We start from the raw sequence: 9634 nt of genomic DNA on the forward strand, positions 1-9634 counted from the left end.
TGGAAAGGGAGAAAACCTACTGTTAAATACTTCCATGTGTTTGGTAGCAAGTGCTACATCTTGTCTAATCGAGATTACAGGAGGAAGATGGATCCTAAGAGTGATGAAGGAATTTTTCTTGGTTACTCTACTAACAGCAGAGCCTACAGGGTTTTTAATTCCAAAACTGAAACTGTGATAGAATCTATTAATGTAGTGATAGATGATGTGCCTAAAGAAAGGGTTCATGATGTTGATGCTGATGTTGAAACACCTGTTCAGGAAACAAATGCACCCACCCAGGTGAATGAATCTGAACCTGAGAAAGATGAAAATGAAGATACTGGGCAAGATTAGATGTCTACTACTAAGGGTCCCTCTATTAGAATTCAAAAGAATCATACTCAAGACCTAATCATTTGGAATCCTAACTTAGGAATCACAACCAGAAGGTCAGTTGGAGTCATTACCAACTCTTGTTTTGTGTCCAAAATTGGGCCAAAGAATGTCAAAGAAGCCCTGATAGATGAGTTTTGGATTGGAGCAATGCAAGAAGAACTTAATCAATTCAGAAGGAGTGAAGTGTGGGATTTAGTTCCAAGACCTGAAGGTGTGAATGTGATAGGTACCAAGTGGATCTTCAAGAACAAATTTGATGAACATGGAATTGTGACCAGAAATAAGGCAAGACTTGTAGCTCAGGGTTCAACTCAGATAGAGGGTCTGGATTTTGATGAGTCTTTTGCACCTGTTGCTAGATTGGAATCCATACGATTGTTACTAGGTGTGTCTTGAATACTCAAATTCAAGCTGTTCCAGATGGATGTAAAGAGTGCCTTCCTAAATGGGTACTTAAATAAGGAGGTTTATGTTGAACAACCTAAAGGATTTGTTGATCCTAGCTTTCTGAAGAAAGCTTTGTATGGTTTAAAACAGGCACCCAGAGCATGGTATGAGAGACTCACTCAGTTTCTTGTTGAACAAAGGTACAAAAAAGGAGGTACAGACAAGACCTTGTTTGTAAAAGATGATAATGGAAGACTAATGATTGCACAGATATATGTTGATGACATTGTTTTTGGTGGAATGTAGAACAAGATGGTTCAGCATTTCATTCAGCAAATGCAGTCTGAGTTTGAGATGAGTCTAGTTGGTGAGTTAACCTATTTTCTCGGCCTTCAAGTTAAACAAATGGAGGATACTATCTTTATTTCTCAGACCAAATATGCCAAGAACATTGTGAAGAAATTTGGATTGGATAATGGTGGTCACAAGAGAACTCCAGCTGCAACTCACTTGAAGCTGACAAAGGATGAAGGTGGTATATCTGTTGATCAAAGCATGTATAGAAGCATGATTGGGAGTTTATTATATCTTACTGCAAGCAGACCCGATATCACTTTTGTTGTAGGTGTGTGAGCAAGGTATCAAGATGAACCAAAGATGAGTCATCTTACTCAAGTGAAGAGGATACTGAAGTATATCAATAGCACCAGTGACTATGGGATCTTATACTCATCCTGTGAAAACTCTAAGCTGATAGGCTACTATTATGCTGACTGGGCAGGAAGTGCTGATGACAGAAAAAGTATCTCAGGAGGTAGTTTCTTTCTAGGTAATAATCTAATTTCTTGGTTTAGTAGGAAACAGAATTGTGTATCCTTATCTACTGCTGAAGCTGAATACATAGCAGCTGGAAGTAGTTGTTCTCAACTTGTCTGGATGAAGCAGATGCCAAAGGAGTATAACGTTGAACAAGATGTTTTAACCTTATACTGTGATAACCTGAGTTAACGGAGTTAACGGAAGTGCTAACTTGGAAAATCCTTCAATAAATCTTCGGTAATAACCTGCCAAACCCAAAAACCTCCTAACCTCGGTAACCGACTTCGGAGTCTCCCACTGCAAAACTACATCAACCTTAGATGGGTCTACAGCAATACCACTACCAGAAATAATATGACCAAGAAAACTCACTTCGTTCAACCAGAATTCGCACTTCGATAACTTGGCATATAACTTCTTCTCTTTCAGCACTTGCAAAACAATTCTCAAATGCTCGGAATGTTCCTCCTCGGACTTAGAGTATATCAGAATATCATCTATAAACATAACAACAAAACGATCTAGATAAGTATGAAAAATACGGTTCATATATTCCATAAATACTCCCGGCGCATTAGTAACACCGAAAGGCATCATAGAATATTCGTAATGTCCGTAACGTATCCTAAAGGCGACACATCTATACATAACCTCATGCTACCATCTTTCTTTTTAACCAATAACACTGGCGCTCCCTAAGGCGACACACTCGGCCTTACAAACTTCTTATCAAGCAAATCTTCTAACTGCTTTTTCAACTCAACTAATTCGAAAGCTGACATACGGTAAGGTGCCATGGAAACAGGTTTCGTTCCCGGAATAAGATCAATAGAAAATTCTACTTCCCTCGCTGGCGGAACATCAGGAATTTCATCAGCGAAAACTTCTGGAAACTCGCATACTACTTGCAACTTATCAATAACTGCTTGATTCTCGATAGACAGGGACGCCTTCAAAGAAAACATTTGGATTCCATCACGCATTAACTGTTTCAACTGCTTAGTAGTCAAGAACTCAATTTCTTCTTCTTCTTCGGCAGAAGAAAAATGCACCGTCTTTCTAAAACAATTAATATGAACATGGTTAAATTCCAACCAGTTCATACCTAGTATCACATCCATCCCACTCAACGGCAAACAGACTAAGTCCACTGCAAAATCTCTACCAAACATCGACAAGGACATTTCAAGCATACTAGAGAAGTAGTCACCGAACCCTTAGCTGAGGTTTCGACAACCATTGATTAGGAAAATACAACGACAGTATTCAACCGTCACACGACACAAACGACTCAACTACTTGTTACCAATTGTAACACCCCGTTTTCCCAATATATATAAATAATATTAAATAAATCAGAGTTCATCACAACAGAATGTCACATTTCGTTCTTCAAAATATCATTAAATGTAAATAGAGTTAAATCCACTATTTATTTAAACAACTGCTTTCAATAATTAAAACAATGTCCCAACAGAAAATATTCAATGTTTAAACAATTCTTGGCACTAAGGCCTCAACTTCAACATGACAAAATTCCACCTAAAAGTGGTCCAAGGTCAACTTAGAAAAAGACACGTAACAAAGGAAAACAAAACACATAAACATCTCCATCCCGTTATGTATTAGAGCATGACTCCTATGGTGACACAAGGAATCAACTCACATCAGTGGTTACTCCTGGATATCTACACACGTAGAGGCAACATTCAAACAGAAGGGGTGAGATTTCACATTCGTTAATAATAAGCAATAACTCTGTAAAAGAATTTAACAACACAAAACAGCAACAATTCATCAATAACAATGCTTCACATAAGTCCAACTACAAATCATCAATTAACTTCGTTCAACAATGCAACAACAACAACTCAACAATGCAACAACAACGACTCAACAAATGCAATGTCTTGCGATTATGCATGTGGTACCAACAGAGCTACAGTTCCCTTCGCTAATGCCGTAATTCGGCTTGACAGGCTACAGCCCCTTCGCTTATAAACAACAGAGCTACAGTTCCCTTCGCTATTGTCATGATTCGGCTTGACAGGCTACAGCCCCCTTCGCTTGACAATGATTATGCTATGACACAACTAAATGCTACAACAGCAAAATGAACTTCGCATCATAATCTCGCAATTCTTTAACATGAATAACATCATATAGACATCATATTTAACAACAATAATTCATTCATACATCTTCGTAAAAACATGTTAAATTATCCACAAAAGATTTTCACGTCAAACCAATGTCATTGGAAAGATAACAAAATTATCTAAAACCTTTATGTTTACACCAAAGGCCAATTCAAATTAGAAAAAGGGTGAAAAAGCACAAAAACTCAAAAAAAAAAAAAAAAAAACGAAGTCCTGACAGCACTCAAACGAAGGCACAACAAAGCAGTCACCCATGAGGGCTGGCTTGCTGCGCCCAAATGCTGGAAAGATGCGCCCAGGCGTGGGCAGGCAGTAGCCAGTGACCTGCGCTGCAGCTCTGTGCAGTCCTGGTTTTTTTTTCTTTCTGGTTTTACCATTTCGCACGTTAAAACTCAACAGTTATCCCGATTCCAATTCTGTTTTCACCTACGCGTTCTATTCAATAAATCCTATCATATTTTACTGAAAAATCATATTTTCAAATCTCCAAAACAACTTATCCCAGAATCATTTATTTCCCAAAAACACTTAAAATCACTTTTATTCAAAATCTCAATTTTTGACCCCATTCGATCCCATTTTGATAGGAAACATTACCTAGGGTTACTCTACAACCTAAACATCAATTTTCACATTAATTCAATGGATTACTTACACCTTCAAGAATCAAATTGCAATTCAAAACCCTAAATTCTTTAACATCACAATTTATCAACAACAACAAAATTAAACCCTTTTTCAGAATTATAGACTCATGATTAAAGAAGGTTAGTCCCACCCTTACTTTAGAGTGGTTAGATTTTGAATTCTATAAGCTTTCCCTTCTTCTCACAAAGCTCTTCTCTTCTCTGACTTCTCACTTTCTCTTTTTCTCCCAAAAACTGTTTTTACGTGTTCTGACTCTCTATTCCTAACCTCTCTTATTCTTAACTTACATATTCTCCCTTATTCCAATTCTACCCTTATGCCTCATTAATCTAATTTAATTATATTCCCCCACTAATAATGCTCATATTAAGCTACTAATAATTACCAACATATAACACATCACAATTATTCAAATAAATTATACAAAAAGACACTAAACTCGATAAAATAAATAATTAATAAAATAGGGCGTTACATCAATGGCCGAAGGTGATGATGCCGCCACACCTTGAATCTCTCGTCATAAACCGGCCATAGACTAAACCTGAATAGCAAAAGGGCACTCAAAAAATATTTGAGCTAATTCCTCTTTCTCATACCCCAATTTTTGATCCAAGACCCCGCATTCGTATGTCATTTTTACACTGACATTTCAGTAAAAATTTTGGCAGAGAGGTATTTTAAAATACCTCATATTTTGGTTCCGAGTCGGGCCCTCTTCTCTCAATTTTTATTTTATTTTCATCTTTTAGTTTTAATTAATTAATTTCCATCTTTTATTTTTCTTTTTAAATTTTAATTTTTCTTTTTCGTGTTTGAATCAACTTTTTTTTATTATTTATTATTATTATTATTATTATTATTATTATTATTATTATTATTATTATTATTATTATTATTATTATTATTATTTTTAAGTCTTTTATTATTGTCTAAAAAATGTCGAAATTTGTCCAAAAATAAGTCCAATAGGTCCAAAAAATGTCAGCAGGGTCCGAATTTTTTTTTCTTTACGCGTACCACCTTCATTGTGCCACAATTCCAGGAATGTCAACACTTTGTTTCCATACCAAACAGCACGTTTTCTCTTCAGCAAGTTATTGCCTTTTCCATCACAACTTTGAGCCTATAAAACCAGACCTGCAAATCAACACAGAGACACAGAAATTCACCAGAAAAAACCCTAATTTTACACACAGAGCCGCAACAATTTTCACCAAAGAAACCTGCAAAAAAAAACCAGTCACCACTAACAACATCAAAACCGATTTCAAAACCTTCATCAACCAGCACCAGTCACAAAACAGTTCCGACACACGCACAAAACTGTCACCACACATTGTAACGCCCTATTTCTATTAAAGCCATAAAACACGCGAATATAGCAAATATTCATGAAATAGACGCTACGTCTCATCTAAACGACAACCAAGCATGCATATATATAATTCTTAACAGTCGTAGCGGATATAATCATACATCTCCAAATCAAACAATACACATGCCATGGCCAATCATCAACATAAAATTCTCCAAATCAACAAAGAGTACACCTCAAAGTAAAATAATCCAACAACTAAGGACACCGACTAAACCTAATCAGAGCCCTAGACTACGACGCCAAAATGATAGCAGAGATAGCTCCTGCTATCCAAACATCCACAAGCAACTCACCAAGCGACTACTCCTGCACAGCGTCTACCCATCCATACAGACAGGTAGGCGGTCGAAACCACTGGAGGTAAGCATTACATTAATCATAATCAACAAAAACAAACATAAGCATTCAAGGATTCATGCATAACACATATACATAACCATCCCTCCTAGAATACAAGCATCACATGATTATTATCCCCCATTACTTGCACCTCAAGCTATCACATTTTTATCATAGCATAACAGACATATTTAATCTCTAAACAAGTCATCGACAAGAGTTCATCATTATCAACATCAACCAATTAAAATATTACTCACCTCATTACTAATCTAGCATGCTTAACTCAACAAGTACAATTCATCATTTTAAAGTTATAAGCAAGTAATCATCATCGTCAAAGAAATCACAACATCAATTTAGCATACAACGTATAGAACGGATGCCTGATAGCTGAATAGGACCCAGGAGGAACGAAGTATGTGATGAAGATGCACTGAGAAGTAAGAACTCGGAATGAGTATTAGTAAGAGTTTCATCGTACCAGTAGGTGGCCGGTGAACTAAGCAAGTAGAAGTGTGAATCCTCTGGGAATGTAAGGCAATGTTAAGAAGGAACGTTTCGACAACGTTGGGTAAGATGTTAATGATATTTCGTATATCCGTAAGTGAACAATTTGGAAATATCTAAGTATGACCTGAAGCTTCGGTAAGAGTCGTTGTTGGAACGAGTTTATCGTATAGAAAGGGATTGTATCCTGGAACGTAAGTGCAAGGCTGTAAGATAGGGAGAAGCCGACATATATTGACGGAATTAGTAGACTCTCAGGAATAGTGTTATGTGATTAAAGGTATGGACTTGTATGTTCAGAGTGGACAAGGTTTTAGCGTTAGGGAAGTTGCGTTAAGCGGCAACGTAATGAGGTAAGCTACTCGTAGTGGAAGAAGTTAAGGGCTTAAGTGAAAATTTTATGTTATCAGGACTAAGGCATTAATTTTTGAGGTGCCGAGAATTGTATCGAATAGGTTGATGTTTGTCATGTGTATGTTATAGAATGTTTTTATGAAGTTTAGAATGACTGATGTGTATTGGGTTACTTGAGAAGTAATATTTTCATGCAAAAGATGTTTTCTAGAAAACTCAGCTGAAGAAACTCGCCAATAGCGAAATTACTACAGAGGATTTCGCTGATAGAGAACCTGGGACGAAAATTCAGTTTTTTCGAAAACTGTCAGATCGTCTTTAGGGTCCGTAGTGGCTATTGGGGGTTGTCTTCACAATCTTTTATACAATAAGCACCTTTTATGACATCAAGTAACAAATGCATATCACCTCCTAAGGTTTCTAAAGGAAAAAGGCATGGGCAACCATTAACGAAATCGATTCGGTTTAAGGAAACTTTGGAAATTAATGTGTTAAGAGTTAAGGAAGAGCTTAGACCAAGAGTTTAGAGGTTTCGGTATTTGAAATGGACGTCACGGACGTGAAGACATGAAGAAAAAAGGAATTAAAGTGGTGAAGAGTTATATGAAATTACAAGGTATTCGGATTTTGTGGAGTTATGAGTATTCCTCGAACCTATGTTTTGCTTGATTGACTTGCTAAGGCTCGTTAGGATGTTGAATCATAAAGTTATCTAAGTTTAGAAATATATACGAATATGGGTGATTGGAGTTGACATTTTTTAAATTCAAATGAAATTTTGTAGGTACCAGTCTGTTACAACTCGTATAGAGTGGGCTAAACTCACTAGTACCAAGATTTGATGGCACATATGTGTTATTAACTGGTTCTGTGATTTTAGAGTAACGACAGGGGCCTAGGTTCAGTATTTATTTTATAAATATATACATAGTGGAAAATCATCAACGTCAATGACCCGTGTGCTAATTTACGAAGTTTTTCTTTGAAAGAAAAATCAACGAGCAAGCATAGGTATGATTAAGCAAAATATAGTAAGTGAGAATATGAAGATACAATGTTAGATGTTTAAGGAAGGTATGCCTGAGCGTAAGATGAGTCTATCATGGGAAGTCGTAAGAACGATTCATGGAAATAGTAAGTATGTAGTAACAAAGATGTGCACTATGAGTCAAGATTGCTCGGGAACAAGTGTAAGTATGGCATTGATATGTCAAGAGGTAAGTCTACCTTGAGATTAAATCTTACAAGCAAAGGGCAGAGCAAGGTTGCAGAGTTGATTGCAACATGAGAAGTCTTGAAAGGAGTTCAAGAAGATATTAATGGAATAATAGAAGAAGGGTGAAGATTCACTCGTCTCAACGGATTAGAGTATTAGTTAAAGCCAACCGGTGGGAATCAGTGTAGCGCAACAGAAGATAATCGGTAAAGTTGTTGACGGTAACCATGGAACATGGAATTTGGTAGAAAGAATCTTCGTGAAGAATGTTCGGTGTAGTAATGCAGTTTTAGTGAGAAGCATTATGAGACGAGCGAGGAGTTCTCGATATGATAAGTAAGTATTGATGCTCATACAGTCAGTGGTGATTAAGGTAAAAGTGTAAAGGATGTATCATCACTTAAGTAAGACAAGAAAGACTAGAGTCATCACAAATGAAGTAATCGGGTTGCCTAATTGGTGATGTCAAATACGTAGAAGAGCTGTTGGTTAGTCAGAAAGAGTATGTGCTATGATAAGAAAATCTGGCTCATGAGACATGCGCGATGAAATACGTACCCTCTTATACCATACTTGTTAAGTGATAACGATACTTGCTAGAATAATGTTAAGTCATGATTTATAACTTTTAAAGTTAAGATTGGTAATAAGGAACTTGGGACGATGTTGCTTTAAAAACATGATCTTGTACATTGTTGAAACTGATGAGGTACGTCGTAAGCAAGTACGCTCACTTAAGACGTACAGACTTTAGGACCAACTTGTTATAGGCAAGTTTGGGGCGAGTTGTAAAACTTTTTCCAAAATATAGAGACTCGTCCTGTGGTTCTGCAGTATCATTGCAGACTCGGTTTTAAAATGATTTTGTTTTTAGTCATGTATCTAATTGTTCCAAGAACCTATGTACCAATGTTTAGAAATTTCTAGAAGCAAAATGCTAGAAAGAGTATCGTTATTAATTAACAAAAAGTGGTATTTGAAAGTATGCAAATACTATGGAGATATGGCTTTCTGAAGAAACAACAATGTCCGTGTGGTACCAATAGCATACGGGATGCACAGAAATTTTGTTAAGAATGTTCAAGTGCAAGTGCAAATGGACTTAGTAGAAAGTTTTAAGAGCAAGTGAACCACAAAACTGGTTAATAGATTGTCAGGTGGGTAATTGATTTCACTTCTCCAAGTCAAGTTATGTGTGTTACCCATGAATTCGTGTGCAAGGAGATTGTGAAGAGATAGAAAGGTTTCTTAAGACTCTGAAAACAGATAAGAGATTTGTAAAATCATCAAGATAAGTAACATAAGTAAGAGACATAAGTCGCAAGGTGCGGTAAGAAAGATAAGATGTATGCATGATAAGATGTATGCATGATAAGATGTTTTAGATGCAAGTAAGCACTGCAGGGCAAACCTGGATTCCAGTAGTACCCCAGTTTAAAGGCA

The 9634-nt window shown here is 36.6% G+C and overlaps 1 pseudogene; it reads left to right on the forward strand.

The window, feature by feature from the left end:
• The first annotated feature begins 1422 nt into the window (after positions 1–1422).
• LOC146899254 (secreted RxLR effector protein 161 pseudogene) lies at positions 1423–1773 on the forward strand (annotated as a pseudogene).
• The last annotated feature ends 7861 nt before the right edge of the window (positions 1774–9634 follow it).

This window comes from Medicago sativa, chromosome 8 (genome assembly GCF_051527215.1).
Source record: "Medicago sativa cultivar Bolivia chromosome 8, Bolivia_mono, whole genome shotgun sequence".
Classification (NCBI taxonomy): Eukaryota; Viridiplantae; Streptophyta; class Magnoliopsida; order Fabales; family Fabaceae; genus Medicago; species Medicago sativa.